This window comes from Lycium ferocissimum, chromosome 7 (assembly GCF_029784015.1).
Source record: "Lycium ferocissimum isolate CSIRO_LF1 chromosome 7, AGI_CSIRO_Lferr_CH_V1, whole genome shotgun sequence".
NCBI classification, from domain to species: Eukaryota; Viridiplantae; Streptophyta; class Magnoliopsida; order Solanales; family Solanaceae; genus Lycium; species Lycium ferocissimum.
In genome coordinates, this window is record NC_081348.1 from 55,661,442 (window position 1) to 55,674,997 (window position 13,556).

Here is a 13,556-nt window from a genome sequence, read left to right on the forward strand (position 1 = left end):
GCGAATTTAAAACTACTTCCTGAAACGTTGTGAGATAGGATTTTGCAAAGGGTAAATATATTTGGCACAACCATAAATGGCACAACTTGACACAATTCCACCTTTTTAGGGGTATTTATGTAATTTCACATGGCATTTGAGGGTGTACCAGTAAATTCCTCTTTTTTCTATTCCATTGATACCCTTCCTGAAAAATTGGAGGGAAAAGTCAAAATAATTCAAATTTTACTCTCTCTTTCTTCAAGACTATAATTACTTTTTCTTCCTAATAACATTCAACAAGAAAAAACGTGCAATACACCTATTCCAAGTACATCCATTTACCTATTGTATTGCTCCATTGTGAAGCAAATTAAAACAATAAACTGTTGAAGCCCGCAACAGTGGAGTAGTTTTTTATTTTCCATATTTCTTATGGATGGTATAATTATAGTAATAAAAAGTAAGAGGAATTAAAAAAAAAGTACATATTTACATGCCTATTTTTTTTTTTTAAATACGACTCCAAAAATATCTTCATTGGATAAATCAGATAATTATCATATGCAACATATTGTTGACATGTTGAAAAAATTCAAGCTCAATCCAATGGCTAAGGAATTTTTTCTTCCTTCTTATAATAATCATAGCGGTGATCAGATGCTTCTCACTAACTTTATACCGGCTAATAAGACTGATGGTTTTCAATATAATAGAAGGTATAGATTTCATTTTTTTTTTATTCTGATTAAAATTCTTTGTTATTTTTTTTTTGGAAATTGATGTTTTTTCCTGTTTTGTTTTATGGGTCGATTCAAAATTGAATTAGTGCAAATTAACTAAGATTAGATTAGAATTGAGTAAAAAAAAATTGTTACGAGTTGATTTAATTTCGTCAATTTAAAAAAAATGTATGTAACAAGTAGTCAACACTATGGTTGGGACGAAAAAATGAATCAACTAGAACATAATCTAATCTAAAACCTAACGCTCTCTTCTCTCTCTACACGGAGGCCTGGGGGCGTAGCCATTGCTGCGCCATGCCTAGTTGACTTTAACTGAAACATTAAATTATCGCAATTTAGCTAAGATTAGCTATAATTGAGTAATAATTAGCAAGTTTTGATTTAATTCAATAACTTTAAAAAAAAATGGACGTAACAAGTGTTCAACACTATGGTTGACTTTAATTGAAATATAGGATTGATTCAATTTAGCTAAGTATTATATAAGATTACGTAAAACAAGTTGATAACTATTGATTCAATTTCATCAAATTTTTTTTAAAAAAAAAGTGGATGTAAGAGTCTGTCAAAATTATGGTTGACTTTAATTGAAACATAAATTATCTCAACTTAGCTAAGTATTAGATATAATTAAGTAGCAATTAGTAAATTTAGATCTAATTTAATCAATAAAACAGTGGATGTAACAAGTACTCAACACTATGATTGACTTTGATTGGAACATTGAATTGCTTCAATTCACCTAAGTATTATATAAAATTGAGTAACAATTAGCAGCTTTTGATTTAATTCTATCAATTTTAAAAGAAAAAAGAAAATGTAATTAGTAGTCAGTACTATAGTTGACTTTAACTAAAACATTGAATTATCTCAATTAGTTATGTATTAAATGGAAAAAAGTAACAATGAGCAACTTTAGATCTAATTCAATCAATTTTTTTTTTAAAAGAGTGATGTAAAAAGTAGTCAACACTACGATTGACTTCAATTGAAACAATGAATTATCTTAATTTAGCTGAGTATTAGATAGAATTGAGTAGCAATTAGTAAGTTTATATCTAATTCAATCAATAAATAGTGGATGTAACAAGTAGTCAATATTATGATTAACTTTAATTGAAATATTGAATTGCTTCAATTTAGCTAAGTATTATATAAGATTGAATAACAATTAGCAACTTTTGATTTAATTCAATCATTTTTTTAAAAGTAGATGTAGCAAGTAGTCAATACTATGGCTGACTTTAATTGAAACATAGAATTATCTCAATTAGTTAAGTATTAAATAGAACTGAGTAGCAATTAACAAGTTTAGATCTAAATCAATCAATTTAAACAAAAATAAAGGATGTAACAAGTAGTCAACACTATGGTCCACTTTCATTGAAACATTGAATTCCTTCAATTTAGCTAAGTATTAAATAGGATTGAATAACAATTTGCAACTTCTAATTTAATTCAATCAATTTAAAAAAAAAAGTAGATGTAACAAATAGTCAATACTATAGTTGACTTTAATTGGAACATTGAATTATCTCAATTAGATAAGTATAAAATAGAATTGAGTAACAATGACCAAGTTTAGATCTAATTCAATCAATTTAAACAAAAAATATAGATGTAGCAAGTAGTCAACATTATGCTTGATTTTAATTGAAATATTGAATTGCTTCAATTTATCTAAGCATTATATAGAATTGAGTAACAATTAGCAACTCTTGATTTAAATCAATCAATTTTTTTTAATAAAAAGTAGACGCAACAAGTAGTCAATATATGGTTGACTTTAAATGAAAAATTGAATTATCTCAATTAGTCAAGTATTAAATAAAATTGAGTAACAATTGACAAGTTTTGATCTAATTTAATCACTCTAAAAAAAATAATGAATGTAACAAGTCATCAACACTATAATTAACTTTAATTAAAACATAAAAAATATCTCAATTTAACTAAGTTCCATAGAATTGAGTAGCAATTAATAAGTTTAGATATAATTCAATCAATAAAATAGTGAATTTAACAAGTAGTCAATACTATGGTTGACTTTAATTGAAACATTGAAATGCTTCAATTTAGCTAAGTATAGGATTGAGTAACAATTAGCAACTTTTGATTTAATTCAATCAATTAAAAAAAAAAAGTAGATGTAACAAGTAGTAAATACTATCTTTGACTTTAATTGAAATATGAATTATCTTAATTAGTTAATTATTAAATAGAATTGAGTGACAATTAGCAAGTTCATATCTAATTCATTCTATTTAAACAAAAATAGTGGATGTTACGAAAGTTAACACTATGATAATGATTGACTTTGATTGAAATATTTAATTATCTCAATTTAGGAAAGTATTAGATATGATTGAGTAACAATTAACAAGTTTTGATTTAAGTCAATTTTTTTTTTTAAAATATGGATGTAACAAGTAGTCAACACTATGGTTGACTTTAATTGCAATATTAAATTATCTCAGTTTAGTTAAGCATTAGATAGGATTGAATAACAATTAGCAAGTTTTGATTTAATTCAATTTTTTTTTTTTAAAAAAAATAGACAATGTAACAAGTGGTGTCTCTTCGTAGACATTCGATAAAACTGAAACGATACAAAGAGACGTAACAAGTAGTCAACACTATGGTTGACTTTGATTGAAGTTGAATTTTCTCAATTTAGCTAAGCATCAACCATTATTAAGTAAAGCTTTCCCAAGTGTTGATTCAATTCAATCATTTTTTTTTTATAAAATAAGTGGATATAACAAGTAGTCAAATATTATGATTGACTTTAATTAAAATGTTGAATTATCTTAGTTTTTCTGAGAGTTAGATAAATTTGAGTACCAATTAGCAAGTTTTGATTTAATTCCATCATTATTTTTTAAAAAAGGATGTAACAAGCAGTCAACACTATGGTTGACTCTAATTGAAATAGATAAATTAGCTAAGTATTAGATATGATTGAGTAATAGTTATCAGCTTTTAATTTAATTCAATCAACTTAAAAAAAAAAAAAAATGAATGTAACAAGTAGTTGACATTGTGATTGGCTTTAATTAAAACATTGAATTATCTCAATTTGTTGAGCATTAGATAGGATTGGATCGAATAAATATTTTGTAAGTGTTGATTTAATTAAATTAATTTAAGAAAATAAAAAAATAGTGAATGTAACAATTAGTCAACACCGAGTTGACTTTAATGGAAACATTGAATTATCTCAATTTAGCTAAGTATTAGATAGAATTGAATAACAATTAGCAAATTTCGATTTACTTCAATCAATTTTTTTTTTTTTAAAAAAATAGCAGGTTTAACAAGCAGTCACACTATTGTTGACTCTGAATTAAAGATTTATTCTAGCAATAATTTAGATAAGTATTAGATATAATTGAGGAACAATTAGCAAGTTTTAATTTAATTCAATCAATTTTAAAAAAAATGACAAAAACTGGATGAAACAAGCAATCAACACTATGAATGACTGTAATTCAAATGTTGAATTACTTCAATTTAGCTAAATATTATATAGGATTGAGTAAATATTTTTACTAAATTTTGATTCAATTCAATCAATTTTTATATAAAATAAATGCAATCTCGTCAAAAAATTAGACAATTTTTGTATGTAATTTAGGACTTTTTTTATATTGTTTAAACGATATATATAGGGTACATTAACTTGTAGTTTGTATTGATAGACCGTATATATAGGTTGACCAAATAACTAAATTAGGTGTATGTATAAATTGTTTTTTAATTTTTTTAAACAAACCACTAAGAAGACTTAGTGGATATTTTATTAGAAACCAAACAAAGAGAAACGTAAAACAAAAGAGTCTTAAAACAACAAACAAAAACAAATGTCAGCTAAGAAGCCTACCAAAAAAGCTTTCTAGGTCCATGCTATGTATGTATCAATTATATAAAAATATTAGAGGGAGATAAATTTATAGGTTCTAGGTATTGGAAGAATGAAAAGCTTAAGCATGTTATGTGTAATAATTGCTTTGCCTTCAAGGAAAGAAATTTGGAGGGAAATACCACTTATTGGAGCCAAAATCTTCATTAAGGGTAACATGGGCGGAGCCACCTTAGGACCCATTTTGGAAAATTACATTGTATATATAGGTGAAATTTTAATTTTATAAGTATGTATACTCTGTTGACACCCCTTAACACAAGTTGAAGACTTAGCATAGCGGTTAAGGGGGTTGTAAAAAGTCTTTAAGATCATGGGTTCAAACCTAGGTCATGACATTTCTACATTTTTTGACACCCCTTAATATGAATCCTGGCTCCGCCACTGAAGGGTAATTAGGACTTTTTAATAGGGTTGTGCCAAGTTGTGTCATTTTGGGTTGTGCCATTAATTACTCTTTCAATTCCAAGAAAAAAAAACTACACCTCTTTTGTTCAAACGATTCATTTATTTATTTTTGCATCAGTTTCCTCCTCTGTCCTCGCCCATCTTTTAAGTTCTATTTTTCACACTCATCAAACATGTACATTTTCCCTTGCGTTACTCTCTTTACGTGACTCTCTACTAATTATTCTTTATCCTTCATTTGCTCACACTTTTACGTGATTGTTTGCGTAGATAAGCAATATATTTTCTGTGTTAATCTATCTTCATCCACGCATTTGTTTTAAGAAATTCTAGCAGTTGTATTGTATAGTAAAATAGTTGTTGCACGGATTCACAAACATATGCTAACATAATCTTGGTTGCTTTTAAGGCTCTAAAGGCAGAGTAGATTTATAGCCTGAAATTCAGAGCCAAAAAAAAAATCGATGAGACTATTTAAATTCGTGAGATAGGGATGCCCTGAATGTTCCCTCAATATGACGGTACATTTAATGATTATCTATTCCCAATTAAATATTTAACACTTTGTCTTTCAGTAATTCCACTTCTGAAATATTTCGCTTCATTCTAAACTTTTGCTTTTGATTCTTTTTGGGTATTCCAACTCTTAGTTTTCATTGTTTCGGGATATGATTTATCTTCAGCATGCTTTTTCTTCATTAAAGTTGTAGTTAGTGGCAGAGGCAAAATTTTCACTAGGGAGTCTCGAAATATGTAGAAGTAACACATAAAGGTTACATGATGATAAAACCTTTTAGTTTGGGTCTTATTCTCTCTTTTATTTTTAAAGTTCCCCCATTTTCCTTATTTAGGCAAAAACTTAGAGAGTACAGAAGGTGAGATGGAGATGCTCCGGATGTAAACTGCATAAATCTGTGTATTTAATTATATGAGATTTTATATTTTGCAAATGTATTCAGAATTTGTTATAACAACAAATTAGAAGAAGAAAAAAGAGAGTTTATTTTAGTGGTGGAGGAAGTATCAAGTTAAGTGAGAGAACAAAAGGGGAACCAAAAAAGGTAAAAAATAAAAGAGAAAGAGAAATAAAAGGGAAAAATAGGAAGAAAAATTACATAATTTCTTTCTCTTTTTAAACCTAATTTGTCAAAACTTTTTTTATTTCTGTCTTCTCTTTTTCATTTTTCAAATTTCCTCCCTTTTTCTTATTCTTTTTTGTTTGGTTTATTTTTCATTTCTCGTTTCTTGATAATAAATACGAGAAAATTTTAAAAACTATAAAAAAGGTTGTGAAGTGTAGATTTTACATACCTAAAGTGTAAAATTAACTACTTTAGTTTATTATTTCTAATGGTGGAAAAATAAAATCAATTCAAAGTTGAATATTAGAAGTTTATGTCCATAATACTTAAAACTAACATTAATTAAACTGAGCGAGATATTAAGAAAATTATTTGTTTAAAGGACTGGTTTTCTGAAGAAAACTGAAATTAACCTTCGTAATTTCTCTATTTGATTGCCTTCATATCCTTGATTATACATATTATATATGAATCACATCACGCATATGGAAAGACTCATTAAATTTAGTAAAATTTCCTTTTATTTATTTTGCTACGAGGGTAAGAAAATTTTTGTTGGATAAAATTATTAACGGTGATTTGGAAAAGTATAATGACACAAATAAATGTAGAATAAAATCATATGATGGTTTGAAACTGAAATTGCTTTTAACAAAAAAAATTATGCAAGGAAATAACTTTCATAGTTCTCCAATGATAATGCCAACAAAGTGTTGTTAAGGATGAGTGTCATCAATGTTTTATCATTTATGTGTTTTTTATTAGTAATTTTTGTTATACATCGCTGTAGTCACGATACCTCTTTTTATTTTTCACCTTCAAATTTGTATTTCTTAGAATTGATTACGAATTACCTTCAAATTTGTATTTCTTAGAATTGATTAAGAATTTTTTAAAATTTATTATTCTATTTTATAACTGCGTGAAGCGCGGGCATACTCACTAGTAAATTGGCCGCTCTTCGTGCGGTTATATTAGCGAATTCAAAAATATTTTAATTTAGTTGAGTGAGAGTAGAATTTTTTTCATGAATATGCATATTAAAGTTAATGCTGTATATATTTCATAAAAACACATGTTCAAATAATTTTTTCTTTAGATGAACTACATTTTTCATTACCAGATTTTCTTATGGTACATTTATTATATGGGAGGTTAATTACATAATTATCCTAATCTAATTACGTATATATTATATACATGTACATATGTTTTCATTCATTAGATAATTAAATTTTTCATTTTTAACTAAAGTTTTTTTTTTGTTTTTTTTTATTTTTTTATCTACCATCTATTATTTCTTTTACCCCCTATTTTCTGTGACTTTGAACTTTTTGATATTTTATGTGTTACCACGAAACAACTGTTATTTGATCGGGCGGACATTACTTTCAGTATTATCTTTCTTTCTTATTTCTTTCATTTCCCTCTCTTTCTTACTATTACCTCCTTAGTTTAAACTTTAATAATTGCAACGTAAGTAGTTTAAATAGAGAAGATAAAAGATTTAAAAAAAAATGTTAGACTTTTTAGGTTAATTGAGGAAAAAGTGCAATTAAGGATAAAAAATATAAACTCAAAACCCCCATTTCCCACACACTTGTCAAAGTATAAAATTAGGAGAAGTTAGATCCATTTGTATTGTAGAAAATTATCGACAACGATTTTAAGATTATTACTGATTGCCAAATGCTATGGAAAATCAATGTAATATCAGTTGTTTAACTTCAGCCATTATGGGAAAAAGATATGTTAACTTATACTTGCATAATATCTTCTGCTTTTATCACACATCCTGACTCCCAAATATATTAATTTTGTCATTCAGATTTGATATCCTTACTACATCGATAATAAGTCATCAATCCTCCACCTTCATGTTTTATTTTCCAAGTACCAAGCATTAATAATTGATGCTTCAGGTACTGATCAACGAAATATTTGCATTTCATGAAAACCATTGTTCATAGACCAAAGATACACTTAGGCCGTTACAATTCAAACATCACGTTTTTTTGCAAGGAAAAAACAGATTGAATATATTAAGTAATTAGGACCGTTACTATTCAAAACAAAATATCCTTTTGGAAGATAAAAAGAGGATAAAAAACTGAATCTATTAAGTGCAAGCAGTAATTTATCTTTAAACGTTACTTACTTTTGGAGGAAAAAAAAAAAAAAAAAAAAAGAGGATGCACCAAAAAATCCAAAAAAGGAGAAGCAAATAAAATAAGAACCACGGTCCGCGCACTTAATCTAAAATATTTCTGCTAATATCTGCATTTGAAAAATATATAAAATGACAGAAACAGGAAGAAAAAGAAAAGAACGATAAACAAATCCGAGCCCACCGAATTCAATGTTGTGTCCTCAAAAAACTTAATCCTCTCCAAGTACTCGAGGTTGCGAATTAATTATTTCCTTTTAGGATAAAATGAATTACCGTCACCGGTGTAGCAGTACCTCAAACACCGAACTTTCAGAGGATAGCAAAATCACACGACATTGACTGACTTTTATTCGAAAATAATGCATATAAAGTGAGGGTAGAATTCTAGTATTTTGATATAAAAATTAAATCTGATGAAAATGGATAAGTAGTTATAGCCAACAAAGTAAACGAGTGAAGAGGTGTAAAACCTTTTCCATGAAAAGGTGCAGTGGTTCATTTCCTATTCACACTCATTCATAAAAATCTAACGCTTCCGCGAAGTCAAGCAATGTTTTTTGTGCTAAAAATGCACAAAAAGTTGTGGATATACTGAAAAACAAGAAAGGTATAAGGAGAAAGAAAAGAAAAGGAAAATAAGAACACCCTACATATTTGTTTAGCTTCAAACTTCTCCTGCGAGAAATAACTTGATACAAAAACCAAAAGACCAAACCCCAAAATTTACACCTCTGAAAGCACAAAGTAAAGAAACTTAAAGAAAAATGAAGAAAATTATTGCCGCTTTACAAAATAAAAAAGGGAAATAAAAGGCACACTATATAAATAATCTACTCTCACTAATGACTAAAGTAATAATTTTAAAGCCTGTTAAAATATTTTCTTGTAGGTTATGGATAAGACAGCTTAACATGATATTAACTGCATACCAGTGGAGCATTTTCTAGTAGTAATAGACTATTTTATTAGTTTTTGTGTTTTTGGATAATCAGTTATTTTTTGTGTTTTTGGATGATCAGTTATAGTTTTATAATTCTCCCCGAACTAATTTAATGTGATAGTATGAGTATTTGAATATTCTAGCTTAGTATTCTGCTGATCAGTTTCAAGAGACGTACACTCAGAAACTTTGAATATTTCTATATCCAATAGAATGCTTAACAATAAAAAAAAATAATAATAAAAGAGCGAATACCCCAATTATCTTCAAATATTTCACAATTATAAACTTTCAACTTTTTTCCTGACGACTTCAAATCTAAAATGCAAACTCACATGTCGGGTGCAGAATTGGGAGAGAGATCGTAATAGAAACCACATGGGAGATTTTGAGAGTCATGGTAATTTTCTTTTTCGTCATTTTTTTTTTTGTCCTTTCTCGAATTTGTCGAACATTTCCTTATTCTTTGTCGAATTTGGTTGAATATTCTTCCTAGATAACAATAAAACTGCTACGGAAATGATTGATAGTGGTGTTTATCAAATGTACCACCAATGTGTTTTGGACCAAAAAAAAAAAATCAAGGCGTTAACGATATAATCATATTATCATCGGAAAAGGCTACTGATTCTTTCAAAATATCCAAATAAAAGATCATATTAGAAGAGGAAGAGATTATAAATAAGAGAAGAGATTTGATGAAATAACCTGTTAGAGACGTTTAGTGTCTTAGCAACGGTCGTAGTGTAAAGGATACTTTTCGACTGTAACCGAATGTTTCCTTTAATTAATGATGAGTTTTGATTTTTTAAAATTATAAATAGAAAAGAATGAATAAAAATTGTCAAAAAAAAAAAGAGAAAAAAGATAAATAGGAATGGTGGCTATAGAGACGTGCCACATCACCTTGTTTATGCCTAGCTTTATATTTATATATATATATATATATATATACACACACACACACACATACATTTTTCATTTAGAGCCTGTTTGGAAAGCCACCTGGTAATTGGAATTGGTGTAATTACACAGCCTAGTAATTACACAGTATTGTATTGCAACGACCTGTTTGTTTGTCATAATGTAATTACAGTGTAATTACAAGCGTCTTTGTTTGGTTGCACATGTGTAATTACACGTTAGTTTAATTTAAAAATAAATTTAATCATAAAAATTTAAAATTAATACTTAAAAATATGTGTGTATATAAATGATATTAAATTAGTTATTTAATAATACATTATTTCTTGAAAATATGTTAATTAATAATCATATATTTGTAACTAATATTGTAAAAAAAAATTGATATACAATTTCAAATTAATAATATTTTACTTTTAATTGATTATAAAACTTAAAAGCATACCTTTTTTGTGAGAACATCATGGGATTGGATGTTTGACAAAAAAAAAAGAATATTTATAAATATAATGCCACAACATTATCCAAATGTTTAACAATAATTGTATCAACTGTAAGTGAAAAATAAACAGCATGCAATGTGAAATAACAAGGCAATAATATTAAAGCAAATATTTTTAAAATCGAAAATATAACCTAAATTCAAAATCCAAAAGATTTTTTTTTTTTTAACATAATACTCTTATGTCAAATTCCAACGTTACATAAGTAAGTTTCAACGTAACATAAGTAAATACTCCGATAATTCAAAAGAAAGGGAAAATATAAGTCTATAACCTCATTCCCAACGAAATTCTACTTTAATAACGTCACTCATTATATGCCAAGTTTGTTAATAACTCATTCTTTCTAATATTAAGAGATGTCGTTTCAAAAATTGGAATATTAACACGGTTATGCTAAATGAATAAAATAATAAAATAAAAAAATATGAGCAATTATATAGGACCACAAGAAGTAAAGGTTGGGAATGAGAATAAAGGAAATGAAATATAAATACTATAAAAGAAAAATATATATTAAAAAATAAAAATAATTAAAATGTAAAAATAAGAAAATAAATAAATAATAGAAATAAAAAATAAATTAGAAAAGAAAAGAAATTTTAAAAGTTAAAAAAAATTAAATAATATAAATAAAAAATAAATTAAAAAAGAAAAGAAATTAAAAAGAAATAAATTAAAAAGTAACCTGTAATTACGGGGTGTATTACAATTCTCGCCCCCCCCCCCCCCCCCTTGAGAATTGGAGAGTGTAATTCTACACTCTCAATACTCGATTCCCACGTATAATTAAATTGACAAACAAACGGCACAACTAATGTAATTACACCCAATCACACTCAATTCCAATTACCTGGGTGGCTTTCCAAACAGGCCCTTAGAGTTTCCCTCTAAGCACATCTTCAAAAAGATAGCTTTTTTCTTCCTTTTTATTTTGTCCCCACGACAAACTTCTTCGAAAAAACTTAGTAGGCGTTAGGAGGTTTTTTTTAAACTTAAAAGTGGAATTGTTAAAGTTGAAATTGAAAATTTGTATTTGAAAGTTAAATTTGTGTTTGGACATGCATTGTACTTGGAATTTTTTTTTGAAATTTTGTGAATGCAAAAGAAATTCATTTGAAAATTGGTCAAAATTTTCCAAACTTGAAATTCATTTATAATTTCTTTTATTCAAAAATCAGTGCAATATATACCGAAGCATTATTCTAGATTAAGTCAAAAATTTGATAAAGTTATTGGACTTCGCTTTCACAATCCTGATGATTTATTTTAGCATAGATGTTATCAAATCCAACTTGACGTTTATTCCTTTCCACTTCCCCTCTTTTTACACCTTTCAATTTTTTCTTTTTCTTTTTGGAAAATAAATAAGGGGACAATGAATCATTGTGAATTTGCTGCTCTTGTCGGCAAAGCTAAAATTATGGATGAGGGGATTCAAAAATTTCAAACTCGCGACTTAAAGTAATTTTGGAGTTACTTCTCTCATGTCAAGGAATTCAAAAAATTAATAATTTTTGAAAAAGTCTATTTTTGCGCTAATTCAATTAAACCCTCTTCCTAGACTGTGACTCCACCATCGATGAGAGTTATATTATACTGTGGACCATCAATGACGAACACAAAATTTTACACAAGCATTTTCAGTAAAAAAAAAAAAAAAAAAAAAAAAAAGAAAAAGAAAAAAAAAACAATTGTAGTTAATAGTATAAGAGATGTCGGGTATGAGAAGCATGCTAAATCACTATTTTCCTTTTTGTTTTTTTCTCTTGGTACAAATCTCAAAAGAAAATAATTTTAAAGTCGGTCTCTATAGTTTTTTTTTTTTGTTGGTCAAACCGTAAAAAAGTTTCATTCAACCAAAAGTGATGTATACACCGCTAGTTCATATTGGACTCTAGAGCTAGATCTCAAGGTCATTCCTATCTAACTATAATCATGTACAAGAACAAAACTAGACAGGATAAGAATTTAAACTATCACGTAGACTCTTCCCATGTGCAGTTGAATGGCAACGTCTTTGATTTGTATTGTCCTTTCAATATGTGGTGTGCAGTTGAATGGCAACGTCTTTGAGTTTTTGTAGTTTGTAAAAATGTTTGTTATGTATATATATGTGTGAGAATCTCCTGGCATTTCTTTCAATCCACATGTGGTAAACAGTTAAACACAAGCTGCAAACAGCCAGCTTAGAATCTCTGGTTGTGGACGATGCATATGAGCACATCTAGAGATCCATATCACTTCAATTCTTCATTCCAGTTCAGTACCTGCCTTGCTACCTTCGACCAACCGGTGAACTCCACATGTATTTAAGCACAGTAGAAAAATAGATAAGCACAGTAGAAAAATAGATGTGAGAATTGCTCCACAGTGCCTATACTGCATAGCACACAATCCATGTTCGCTGTAATTTCCCATTTACTGAGCCTCTCCACTGTCGCCAGTCTTTGATGAATGGCCAACCACAAGATGAATTGGTGTCTAGGTAAAGTGCCCTGTCCCAGTGTGAGAAACTTCCTAGGGACTTTGGGATATTGAGGTGCTCTACAGTTTTAATAAAGTTGAAATATCAAATATCTTTAAAAAGATACAAATATTTATCTATTTCTATTTTTAATAATTATCTATTTAATGTAAGAAAATTTACTTCAAGAAATTCAATTTTAACAAAAAATTATTGACTCTAAGATATTTAATAATAAGAGAATAAAGAACGTTTATAAATTTTAGGTAATTCCAATAATTATTGAAAAAGCTATACACCAAACTAGAAAATTCAATATAAAACAAATAAATATTTCAACATAGACTAAATTAAATAAAATTAACAATTATTAATTTCAACAAATATACTTGCATTGTTTTATCAGATTTTAAGA